At 47.4% G+C, this 13806-nt stretch overlaps 1 pseudogene across 1 annotated transcript in view; it reads left to right on the forward strand.

Annotated features, from left to right (window-relative positions):
- The window catches only part of LOC144112716 (uncharacterized), a 49237-nt pseudogene extending 46580 nt beyond the window's left edge, over nt 1-2657 (forward strand). The window contains exon 6 of the transcript XR_013310390.1: nt 2386-2657. The product of XR_013310390.1 is annotated as an uncharacterized LOC144112716 (transcript). The remainder of the gene's footprint in view (nt 1-2385) is intronic.
- Nucleotides 2658-13806: the final 11149 nt, after the last annotated feature.

Raw genomic sequence — 13806 nt, forward strand, 5'->3', positions numbered from 1 at the left:
GGATATTTTTCGAGCTCAAAAAGAGAGGTGTTCTATTCTTGCCCAAAGACTAATTGCGGCAAAATGTGAATACGTCCCAGGCAGGAGAGCGACCAATGCCTCGTATGGAACCTCATTTAGCAAAGCTTGGGAAATCGCTCCAAATCTTACATTGGCGTTATAGATAAAGCCCGATGGGTAGTACCAGCATTAAAAGACGCTTCGGGTTGCTTATAGTCCACAACGACACGGAAACAAACCTGGGGTTCAGTGTGGCAGGCGCTGGCGCCAGGCGAGGTTTTATTCAATCGGCTACGAACTCAGGGACTGCCGTAATACCGCGGTTCATCCGAAGGGAGCCCTTGAGAAAGGCTGCTGCTGGGAGCTGCACGAGATGCAAGCGCAGCAGCCAGCTTTTCATCAGACGTGGGCTCCGAACCACGACGGTAAGCTTTTTTGCTCTGGTTTCTTACTGATATGAATAATACTTGTTTGCCTCAGAACCGCGGCTAATATTTAGAGAACCTGAAATGCTATTAAAACTCAAACCTAAAGGTCTTCCATTCATCTATAAGCCCTCCGAAAAATTACCAGTGCCGTTAGCCTATTATATGGCGGGTGTCACGAATCGCGACATGCAAACGTTTACCATGTATTGATTTACGCATGGAGCTCTGACGCAGGTTTCGGTGTCAATATGTTCCCGGTAGGCAGTGCTTTGTAAATATATGAATGGAACCACTGCGACGATGTTGAGTGCAGGAAAACGAGGCACGCAATCACGAGCGTTAATCAGTGCTCAAATGCAGTTGGAGATAAGAGTTAATGAAGAATACCTAAATAATCTGCGATTCGCTGATGACAATATCTTAGTAAGTCACTCGGGTGATGAACTGCAAGGCGTGATCAATGACTTAGACAGGCAGAGGAGAACGGTAGGACTGAAATTTAACATGCAGAACGCCAAAGTAATGCTCAGAAGCCTAGAAAGGGAACAGCAGTTCACAATTGGCAGCGAGGTGCTGGAAGTGGTAAAGGAATACTTGGGACAGGTAGCGACCGCTGATCTAGTTCATTAGATAGAACTAGGAGGCTAAGAATGGGGTGGAGCGCATATGGCAGGTTCTCTCGGATCATGAATGGCATTTTGCCCAATATCCGTCAAAATAAAAGTGTACAACAGCTGTATCTTATCGGTACTCACATACGGGGCAGAAACGTAGGGGATAACGAAAAGGGTTCAGCTTAAGTTAAGGACAACGCAGCGAGCCATGCAAAGAAAAATGATAGGTGTAAAGTTAAGGGACCGGAAGCGGGCAGAGTGGCTGGGGGAACAAAAGCGGGGTAATGACATCCTAATCGAAAAAAAGGGGACGAAATGGGCTTGGGCAGGGCGTGTAATGCGAATGAAAGATAACCGCTGGTCCTTAAACGTAACGGAGTGGATTGCAAGAGAAGGCAAGCGTAGCAGGTGGCGGCAGAAGGTTAGGTGGGCGGATGAGATTAAGAAGCTTGGCCGCAGCTGGCACAGGACAGAGTTAATTGGAGAGACATGGAAGTGGCCTTTGTCCTGCAGTGGGCGTAGTCAGGCTGGTGATGATGATGACGACGAAGATGATGATGATGATGATTTCCGAAAGAATAAGACAATGTTTGATTTAGAAAATGTTGTTTACATTTGATTCGTCGTAGCATGTGGTGTGTTTAGATGCCCTAAACACACGTTTCTGGTGAATAGCCAGTTGATATCTAGTTTGTCGCTATCTTGCGGTATTCGGCACTTGCTCCAATTTTTCTATTCGAGGAAATATACTGAAACATTGTGTTCGAGAATTCCTGCCTTTCATCCGCCGCATTATGGGTACTAGAAGTAAGCTGTTAACGGGCCGGTCAGCTCAGGACGCGTGTTGCGCCAGATGACAGGGTTGCAGTTATTGCCCTGTAACCACAGCGAAGGCTACAGCCCAGAGTGCATGGGAGTTTTACTTGGGGACCATAATGTGTGCAGCTGCAGCACTAGTGGGGACGTAAACGACTGCGAGAAATGCCGCTGGTGGTCCGAGCTTGTTCTTTGCAGCAGTGGAAGAGCTCATATTGCTTCTGTAACGTGAAATTGACTGCACTGCAATCGCCAAATCAATTTCCGCTGCTGCAAGTGCAACCACCTCATTTAAGTCTCTCTCTCGCTCCTTCAAGAAAAGTATGATTGTTACTAAGATGAGCTAAGGCTGAATATCGCGAATGCTGATTTCTTGTAACACATTTACAAACTTAGTTTTTCAGTGTGGGTCCACTAGCTCGCATATTGCAGTAAGTGTATATTTTTATTGTTTAGCCACTTTGTCGTTAAAGACTTTTCTCGTTTGACCGGTTTCTCACGCTGTTTCTTTTTTTTTGCGTTTTCAGATGACGGCGCTGTGTATCAGGACACCTTCTAGACACTACTTAAAAACATGATCGACACGTTCCAGCTGCGGGCATCGATTGTTCCTTTCTCGCCAGGCCTATAGGGCAAAGCTGTACATACGCAAAATAAATGGTCGCATAAATGCACTGAATGCTGCGGGAAGACGGCCGCCAGAATAATCTGCGCAGTTCTGAACACTACATGCTGTAGAGTTCACAGCCCACAACAGTTCTGTACAATCCTTAATTTCAAATAAATATATACAACTTGTTATCTGAACCATCTGTGTTGAAATTTGAACGCATTAAATGATGTCTGCCGGATTGACATTTCGAAGCTCCATATTCTTCCTAGTTCCTTTTCTTGGTTGCTTTCTGCCTACACTGAGCGAAACTCTGTGAAGGTTAAATTTGGAAATAAAAACGCAGCGGTGGCTCATTCCGACACGACTGGAAGTTTTAAAACTCATTAAAAAAAGCGCCATTTAATCTGCCGTGAAACGTCGGGATTGTGCTGAATCACTATTGCGTCGGAACCCGCACGTAAATAACAACCTAATTTTGCCGCCTTCAAGGCAGGTAAACCGAAAACCTCAGTAAAGCAGCTCTGTGCGGCTGGATGATGTTGACCGGTCCTAAATTAAATATCAATGTACGACACAAATAGTCTGGAAGTGCCGGAGTTCACAATTTATTCGCGTCAGGAGGCAACAGAGTCTCCACAATTTCCAAATTTGGACAAAGTGTCGGAGGCCGCCTAAGCTCCCTCGAGAGCTGCGGCAGTTCTTTGTTATATTTGTTTATGGGGGTTCAACGTCCCAAAGCGACTCAGGCTATGAGGGACGCCGTAGAGAAGGCCTCCGGAAAAATTTAGACCACCTGCGGTTCTTTAACATGCCCTCACATCGCACAGTACACGCGCTTCTAGAATTTCGCCTCCATCGAAACTCGACCTACGCCGTGGTGATTGAACCCGCATTTCTGGCAAGACTTCAGTCCCTTAGCTGGAGTTCAGCAATGAGATTAGATAGCATACAGTGGCCATTGCCAATCCATCTTCACGAGTGGTTGCTGTTAAGTCTGTCGGATGGTCCTTCAAAAAATAGAGAGCTGTACTCGAAGTCTAGCGTTTTGGCCTGCTCGCGGGTGCGTTGTACGTTCTTTGAAAACCTTCCGCCGAAGGCTTCGGCGGAAGGTTTTCAAACACAGGATGTTCTGGACGTTTTTTTGCACTGTGGCTAAAGCCGTGTGGAGGCAGGCGCTTGTGTGCAGCTGACGGGGCTTCATTTCGAATTCTGATGCTTTGCAGTTTGACCCTTCACTGTGAGAGCTTAAAGACAAATTCTCAGCCAAACTAAGACCGAATAGGGCAGTAGACTTACCGTGCCAAAAATTGACAAAACAGTTCTGAAGCTGCTCATGGATACGCTTCTGCAAAGCGATGAACGAATATCTATCTGCTCGTCTTCCATAGGCGTATATGTCACTGGTATTTTCAATATTTTAATTTGCATTTGTAAGTAAAGAAGCACACACTAATGCGGAAATAAGCAACATCATCCATGAATCACTGTAGTGGTGAAATTTATTCCCCATTTCACTCATGACGGGAAAAGTTATGGGTCATCCCGCAGGTTTTACTAGTTGTAGTACTGACGAAAGCAAGGGAGCCCTAAACCAGAATATTTTGCTGCTAAGATGTCTCAAATGCGGCTGGAACTTGATATTTATCATGAGGCATCAATATTCTGCATAATGTTCGCGCACTACAGGCATTTTAGGTGGGAACTGTCTCTGAAATGGTACTAAGCCTACTTATTTCCCCTGCATCGAAGTTGACGGCGCCTGAGAACACGATGGTTAAGGATAAAAAATGGAGCCGCAGCGCAGGGTTGTTGGCAGATGCCCCATTACGCGCCTTTTTAGTAAGCCCTTCCTTGAGGATATTCCTTGCAGAAGTGACAATATGCATTAATCGATCCCGCATTTTTGAAGGAATTTGTAGAATTTCCGAGCACTAAGCTTAAACTAATTACTCACCACGCTTCAATATGTAACTCGAACGTTTTATTATTTTACATGTGCCACCTTGAAGAAATTTTAACCAAACAAAATTCAAGCAGCGAAGCCATTGTACGAGGTCAAAAAAAAAGAAGCACTGTTGTCAACAGGATAATTTTGTGGAAATAAGAGTAAAAAGCTAATGCCCATTTTATATGCCGAAGTCGAGCAGCTAAACGGCACGAAATGTGGAAAGGCTCGGAAAAATTTAAACCACCTGACAATCATTGTGCACCAGAACCTCGCTGCACGAGTGTTTTTGCATTTCGCCTCCTTTAAAATTCAGCCGCCGCGGCTGAGTTCGAAACCGCAACCTCGTGCTTAGAAGCCAATCACTACAGTCACTGAGCCATTGCGCATTCACGTCTAAGGGATTGTTCCACGTTTAGAGCAGCAAAAGAGTGAAGGAGGACTTTGAAGCGATCTGCCACGGCGAAAATTCTAAACATGAAAACATTGCGGCATGACCTCGTTCGTTCCAACCTACCTATAGCTTGGTGGTGTCTGCAAATTCTGGTTGCTAAGGTATAGACGAACTTTAGCTGTTGCAATCGAGTGCAGCGGGACGCAGTCGCGCGCAGCGTGCGTATGCAAGCGCAACATACCCTTTTACGTTCCCACCCTCTTCTTTCTTATCCAAGTGGCGAATATCCAAATCGTTAGCAATAGAGCACTCTATTAGCGAGAACGTGTATATTGGTGCTAAAGTCTGATACAACTTAAGAACGATGCAGTGTCAGAGGAGACCACCCAACCAGAGCAGATGCTAGCAGTCGTAGCAGCAGGGTGGTTGACCGTGCCGACGTGACAATAATTCGACCCCACTGGCTGGAGGGAAATCGATGAGTGGCGCTAACTCTGAGTCCACCCTCGAAGCTACGCCATCTCTGAAGTACTGAAAGCGCCAAGGAAAGGAAAATAATCGGTGGTTTCTTCAGGTTCCATTGCGAAAGGCGCGCGCTACAGACAGTCCGCATCCCGATGCTTACGCCCCGTTTTACAGACGATTGTTACGCCGTACACTTGCAAGCGAAGGCTCCATCGAGCCTATCGACCTTAAGGGTCCTTGAGGCTCGCCAGTCAGATAAAGAAGTGGTGGTCGCTGACAACACGGAAGAGTCTCCCAAAGAGGTACTGTCGGAGCTTGCTGATGGCCCATAATACTGTGAGACATTCTTTCTCAGCCGTATAACAGTTGGTCTACGAGCGCGCGCGTGTTCAGCTCGCGTAACCGATGAGCCGTTCTGCACCGTCCAGCCACTGTATCAGCACCGCACCGAGACCAACATTGCTGATATCAGTGTGGACTTCCGTTGCAACGCGTTCATCGAAGTGACCGAATATCGGAGTATTTTGTAGACGGCTGCGAAGCTCCAGGAATGCGGGCTCTTGTTCGCTTTGTCACAGGAAAGACGTGTCGTCCCGAGTGAGTGAGGCTAACGGTTCAGCAATTCTCGACAAATCTTGAATACAGCGTCTCTAATAGCACAGACCTGAGAATCGCCGAACGGCCTTCGGGTCAGTAGACCGCGGAAAACCAGAGACGGCAGCGGTCTATTCAGTGTCTGGCCGAACACCCTGGGTGCTGACAACATGAGGGAGAGAGCACTCTTACATAAAGCCAAAATGACATTTCTCTGGTTTGACTGGGAGCTGTGGCCCTTTGAGAGCCTGTAGCAAAGTACGCATACGCTACACGTATTAGTGACAGGCGGTACAAAATATAACAACATCGTCCTGGTAGGCCATACAAGACTGCCGCATAGAAATGTATCCACCATGCGTTGGAACGTGGCCGGCGCTGAGCACTGACCAAAACGGAACACCTTAAACTCGTACAGGCCGTCTTCCAAGAAAGCCACGAAAGCCGTCTTCTCTCGGTATCTCTAGTCCACCTCTGTTAGCCAGTATCCACTTTTGAGATCTAGTGACGGCAAGTATCTGGCATCCCGCAGTCGGTAAAGTGCGTCGTTGATTCTGAACAGCGGGTAAACATCCTCTTTGGTGAAGTGATTAAGTTTCTTGTCATCAATACAGAAAATCAAGGTACTGTCCTTTTTGTCAATAGCCATCGGCGATGCCCACGTGCTTGCAGACGGCTGAATGGCATCGTCGCGAAGCACTTCAGCAACCAGATTCTTAACGGCTGCTCGTCTCGTCGGGGAAGCACGGTACTGGTGGTGGCAGGCGAGTCGCGTAGCCTCACCGGTGGCAATAGGGTGCTTGTAGAACGACCTTAAAGAACAGGTGAAGGAGTCTGCAAAATCTGCTAACAGGTCGGACAACATATCCTTCTAAACTGATGGAAAGTCGGGGTTTATTTTCACGGACTGAAGACAGTAGCGTGGACCAGCATCGGCGTGAAGGGATCCTTCCACGGCGCATGAGCTTGGGAATTCACAACCGTCTTGAAAGGAGGTGACAGCCGTGCCTTTAACGAAGTGCTGAAATTCGTTTGTAAGTATTATGAGGAAGAGGTTGGTGCAGCAATCACGTAGTTGGAGGGTCTCAGGCAAGTGAAAGTCCCCTCTCATGCTGCAGTGGAATAGGGCCGTCCGACATGTTCTCGCAGTCGTGGAATAAGTCGGTCCACCCAAGTACAATAATGTCGCATTGTGGTGGCACCGTGACGTCATTTTCGACAATGCTCAGAGCGTTGGTGCTGATATTTTGGGTGTCAAAGCGCGCCACGGCCCGTTTGGACGAGAACGTCACCCGCACGTCCTGAAAATGAATTACAGCGCCGTCTGCCTGCAGGAAGTCGATCTCCAGGGTCAAGTCTCTGGAACACTTGGCAATTACGACAAAGTCGCCGACGTACAACTACGGATTCCGACTCAAGTTGTGTACTTGCCCAAAGGAGGAAGTAGGTAGCGCCAAACAGTGCAAATATAGATCCCTGTCTCCGGTATAAGAACTCTTTTAAGTTCTCAGGCGAATGCACTGCTCATTACGCAATAATTAGCGCCGGTATCAAATAGCACGGTCACCTTAGCACCGTTTATTGCTAGACGCAAATCGGAAGCAGAATATCGGATACCTTCGTTGCTGGACTTCATCAAGGTATCGTACACTCGGAGGCTTCCCGATGGAGGATCTTGGCATGTCCCGACGTCAGCGACCTTCCTACAGAGGTCGCGGGTGCGTTTTCCCAGTTGGGGCTTGAGGAATGATGGCCAGCGGAGCTGTTCGGGCGGCCGGACTTAGCGAACCGTAACGTAGTGGCGAAGGCGAACGGGACACGCGGCGTCCGGAGTAGAAAGGGTTTTAGCGCGTCCAGAGGTGCTGTTATGCCTCATGTGGCCGCTTGCCGTGCCAGGGAAAGAGACAGGGTGCCTCGGGTCTGAAACCGCGAAGGTGACCGGCCTCCTCCTAGTGGTACCAAAGGGGCCTGCGGTCCGGTGTGTGCCGCAAATCAGCGTTCGGAGGGCGTGACACAGCGGGAGCAGGTGCGTGATAGGGAAGATTGGCCTCATGGCAGGTGTCCGGTTAGTGGGACCGTAGCCAGGCGTCTTTCGTAGAACAGTGTGGAGTCTCGACCAGCGGTGGCTCATCGGGAACAGGTTGTTCTTGTGCAGCCTGGCGCACTTCTTCCTTGACGACTTTGGCCAGCGATACAAGAGGCACAACTTGGGGCAGACGGAACCGTTGGAGTTCCTCCCGAACAACGGACCAAATAAGTTCGCGCAAGCCGCCTAGGCGCAAAGCTGGTGACGTCCTGATTGTAGTGCAGGGCCCGTTGTTGGAGCGTCATCTTCATGGTGGTCGCCTCCGCGAGTACTTCAGCAACAGTCCGCGATGGGCTGCGCACGGGGACTGCGAACAGATCCTGCTTATCTAATCCACCCACTAGGTTGCGAAGCTTCTTCGTCATGGTGGGGTCGTCGCGCTAGAAAAGACGAGTCATGTCTTCAAAGTACATGGGCGCACTTTTGCTTCTCCCCTGGAAACTGGAGTGCAGTGCAGCTTTAGCTACCTCCCGGCGATCGGCGTTGGAGAAGGTGGCCAGGAGATTGCGACTAAACGTTGCTCCCTCGCGATTTTCAAGCCACATCCGGGCACTCTTCAAGCGCAAAGTAAACGTTACTGAGCTTGCACTCGTCATTCCAGCCGCTGCACCACGCAACCCATTCGAAGGTCTTCAACCATGTTCAGCGTCTTCAAACACGTCGCCATGAAAAGATGGTGGTGTTTGAGGCGGGTGGCAGAGGACAGTGCCCGGAGCTATGGTATCAAAGGCCAAGTCAGTTGGACTCAAGGGCCAAGGCTGCGTCGTCCTTGTGGGTGTGGGAAAGGGCCCGAATACAGGATATCTCCACGTAGGCGGCGCCTGGATCGCTGGTCCGTGCTGAATGGTGCAAGCTGCGCGAAGGTAGGGATGCGTACGCAGCACTACTCCACCAGAACGTAATTACGTACAGGAAAAAGTAGGAATCACCTAAAACCGACAAAACTGTGGAGCAGCCCAGAGGTCGTTGTTGTTGTTATTGTTACGTTAAGGAATAAGTGGCGAGTACCCACTGCGGGGGATTGGCCAAGACACAGGCGACGAATGAAAGATGCTCAAAAACGTTAAAAGAAAGAATTGCAGATTGTCATCATAAACTTAAGGACAAATAGGTTCCCCTGAGATCGGTGACTGAAAATGTGAACAGGTTTATGGATTTTGGGGAACAAACATTTACTTGAAGAAGAATTCCGCATTCATCGAATTGGACCGCCGAGGCCGGGATCGAACCCGTGTCTTTCGGTTCAGCACCCGAGCGCCATAACCACTGAGACCGGGGCGGCTTGAAAATCTGAACAAATGTCAATGAGCAGTTTTGGGCTTTTGATTACGGATTATTGTGTTGAATGAGCAGCCAGAGATTAGCATTGAGAAAGATTTCAGGATTGAAAAGGTCACAGCACAAGAGCGGGAGGCAGCCAACTTCTGCCTATACTAATGCATGCATCAATATCCTACACCTGCCTCCTATTACTCGGAATATCCCGCAGCCCTTAAGGTCTGGTTTATTTCAAAAATTTAAAGGATGTCAACAGGTGTTCATGTGCTTTGATTACATTTTAGGCTATTGGCGCACCGAAGTGCATGGCTGGAGATAAATTCCGACCTCCTTAGGTTCTTTAACATGCACCAGTCTCAAGTACACGAAAGTTTCGCAATTTTCCTCCAGCAAATTGCGGACACTGTGGCCGGGTTCGAACCCGTGCCCGACAGCAGAACGACCCTGAGCCAACGTTTTCTTTTATTGCAAGAAGGCATTAAACGTCAACAGCTTCTTCTCGCCATGTCAGCAGTGAATTATTTGTCTGCCCATCTGTCCGCACCACTACAGAACTCTCGAAAATAAAACATACCCGAATTAGTCGCACCCACCACAGGAAGCGTATAGGCTGTCTCCGCAACGCACCTGCGCTCGTATTTTCACTTGCAAAACTCCGTTGTCTGCGATGAGCGTAGACAAAGAATGACTTTATGGCAGAAGAAACAAAATTAAAACAAAATAGAACGGACCTAAAAGACACAGGGGGGACGCTGCATGAACCACGAAATAGTCAAGTTAGCCGCATCGAAGAAAGGAAAAAAGGTGTCAAGAAAAAAATGACAAAAAATGCTGATCCATTTCCTTGTTCCACATATTGCGCCGTCCTCCATATATAACGAAAATAATTTATGTGAGGCAACATTTCATGAAAAACCCTTCCTCTTCGCACTTCCTACTGTGAGGTTTGGGGAAGACAGGAACACTAAAAGAGTAAGTTAATACAAAAGATACCGCGGAGTAGAGTCTTTTGGGTTATGTTAAGACTCGCAAAACGTTTCCCCTTGTTTTATTACCGCATCTTTACATGCGGTAGCAGTACCTCTGTTATCGGCATGGTGCAGCGAAATAAGGTTCAGATTATTTCGACCATCTGGCTTCTTTGACGTGCGCCAAGGTGTCAGTACAATAAATTCGAATGTTTAACGGCCAAAGGAAAGGCGCATTAACTGTCTCAATCAGGGTGAACACCTAAACCGCGCCATGAGGAAGGAATGGAGGATGGAGCTTAAGAAGAGAAAACGGCTCCGCTGAGGGGGGTCTGTAATTATCGGCGGTGTATCAGGCACGATACAAACTCCTGAAATGGCAATACTTCTACTGAATGTTTCATGCCAAAAGTGCTAAAGCTTATTTATATCGCAAACACAAAAGCGACTGTACGGCACCTTTTTGTTTTGTGTTACTTTCCGAAAGCAATACTTTGCATTTGTGTTGGCACAAGAGGATCAAATCCTCAGAAAAAATGCACAACCCTCATTTTTAAACAAAATTATGAAAGTAAATTGAAACTGTAAGTCGTCAGAGATACTGAAAAATCCCTGACTCCAAAAGCTAACCCCACTGGCAAAAAACTAAAAATTCCAACGGCCACAGAAGGTGAGATGATTTTGAATATTGCTGTTGGTTTACTGTGTGTGTTGAAGTATATGTGCGGATTTATCCTCCTTGAAAATTCATAAATTGGCCTAATTAAGTCATTTTATTTTCACAAAAATTTGCATTTATACAAGATAGGGGCTAGGAACAACGAAATGCTATAAGCTCAAAAATTTTGGGGTTAAGATAATGGGGTGGAGCGCATGTGGTAGGTTCTCGGAGATCATGAATGGCAGTTTACCACTATCCCCCTAGAGATAAGTATACAGCAGTTGTATCTTACCAGTACTCACCTACGGGGCAGAAACGTGGAGGCTAACGAAAAGGGTTCAGCTCAAGTTAAGGACAACGCAGCGAGCTATGGAGAGAAAAGTGATAGGTATAACGTTAACAGACGGGAAGCGAGAGAGGGTGAGGAAACAAACGCGGGTTAATGGCATTCTAGTCAAAAAAGGGGAAGAAATGGGCTTAGGCAGGGCGTGTAATACGAAGGCACGATAACGGCTGGTCCTTAACGGTAACGGAGTAGATTCCAAGAGGCATGCGTAGCAGGGGGCGGCAGAAAGCTTGGTGGTTGGATGGGACTAAAAAGTTTGTAGGCATACAGTGGGTGCAGTTGGCAAAAGTCAGGGTTTATTGGAGGAACATGGGAGAGGCCTTTGCCCTGCAGTGGGCGCAGTCAGGCTGATGATGATGATGATGAAACACTTTCCGATGGGAGCCCATCAACTCGCTTAATCACTGCATTGTGTTGTCATGAACACCTGAGTCAAATAACACACTTCTACACGTAGCAGAAAACCCAGAATCACGAGCTAAAGTTGCCGAGCCCTTTCCGGCGACTTTTCATGCTCGCACTCTTCTCCGTTGGTCCGCTGCTGCGTATACAAGTTGAGAGGTGGCTATTGGTTAGCTTCCCTCAGATGTCAGGCACCTACCATCGCCACGGCCAACATGCGACTTAGCTCCAGCGAGACAGGAAGCTCCGCCCCGGCGGTGGGGCCGGCGGAGGGGCGCCAACACTTCAGCGTGCCAAGATTGACGACAGGAAAATGCGAGAAGACGATGAAATACTAATTCTGACTAGAGATAAGTCAGCTTCTACAAAGGGCATAAAAAAAATTTGGCTGTGGCTTAGCTCACGTTAACCCTATAGTTGAATTGCGAAAGTTTCGTTTCCTCGGCACGTCGTCTACAAAGCGTCTCATTCCGAAGCTCTCGAAACTCCAACCGGTCTCTTCCGCAGTTGAAGAGTAACTCCTGGGCAGTGATGTCCGCAGGGAGAAGCAGAAACTAGAGCCGCTCCCCACTACTAATGAAGCGACCAGGCCGGGACGTGGCACGACTTCTAGCTTCCCGAGTCGTGCGGAGCGTAATTCTGGCGTCTCTTGAGCGCGCTCTGTTCATCGCTTCGTTCTGTCGTTGTTGCGTCTCTTTCGCGCTCTAAATAACGACAATAACGACTACAATAAACTGAGGTGGAGCGCTTATATATATATACATATATATATATATATATATATATATATATATATATATATATATATATATATATATATATATATAAATAAGCGCTCCATTTTCGATCATTTTCGCACCATATAAGCGACAATTTTCGCACGCTTACTCAGCTGAGCGTATTAACTTTTTGGATGTGACAGTACTCCTTCGTGATGGCAAACTAGTCACGACGCTCTACACGAAACCCACTGACAGACACCGGTACCTTCACTTCCATAGTAGCCACGTAAAGCACTGCAAGACCAGTATTCCCTACGGCCAAGCACTCCGCTACAAACGGATCTGCTCTGAACGATCTGATTTCAACCATAACTGCATGTCCCTGAAAAAGACATTAACACAACAAAAGTACCCCGCTTCTCTAATCGACGACGCGTTTGGACGTGCAGACCAGCCTGACCGAATTGCTCTCTTGGACACATCCCATCGCCCTGACTTAGTTCAGCAAACCAACTTGATTCTGACCCATTCAGCTTCTATTCCCTAACGTCACCGGCATTCTTCGCAAACATCATAACATCATCAGACAAAGCCAACCCCTTAAACTTACATTCCCAGACCCACCAAGAGAAGTCTACAGACGGTAAAAAAATCTATGTGACTTGTTGACTTCAAGAATTTCACAGCATGTCTCGGAAGGCTGCCGACCATGTAATAAGCCAAGATGCAGAATCTTCGCACATATGACTACCTCAGCAACAGGTACCAGCACCGCGTGTAACTATCAAATGAGAATTATAGGCACTTTTTGCTGCGACACTTCAAACGTAATCTATCTGTTGGAGTGCTCTGTGTGCAATAAGCAGTACATAGGGCAAACCGAAACTGCATTCTGTTTACGCTTCAATAACCACAGGGCTCACTGCACCTCTTTCCCCAACCTTCCGCTATCTAAACACGTCAGAATTCTCGGTCATTCATTCGACAAAATAAGAGTTACCATTTTACAATCACGTTTTAGGACACATCATGATAGAGAAACCCGTGAGTCATATCTCATTTAAAAATTTGATACTGTTTCTGCTGGTTTAAACGAAAGTCCTGGTGTACTATCTTGTCTGCCCCGCTAACAATTTTGCTGACCACATGTGTGTGCCACGTTTTAAATTACCGCTTTTTTCTGTATCTTTCAATGCCATTCCTGATTGTATCCACGCATTCACATGATTTCTGTACTTTGTTCCTAGTCGTGATAAGGTTTTGATATTCTGAGAGTTGCTGGCTTAAAAGCCTTATGGCAACAACGATATTGTTCACTCTGACGAAGGCCGGACCCCGGCCGAAACGTTAGTAATAAAGTGCTTTTCGCCTGTGCCCTCTTCTTATAAGCTACATACCCCGGATACCAACGTCTTCATTTCGGATGTCTCCAACTTTGGATTCCGGTCGGATCACGGCGAAACGCATCACATGG

Source organism: Amblyomma americanum, chromosome 1 (genome assembly GCF_052857255.1).
Source record: "Amblyomma americanum isolate KBUSLIRL-KWMA chromosome 1, ASM5285725v1, whole genome shotgun sequence".
In the NCBI taxonomy this organism is placed as follows: domain Eukaryota; kingdom Metazoa; phylum Arthropoda; class Arachnida; order Ixodida; family Ixodidae; genus Amblyomma; species Amblyomma americanum.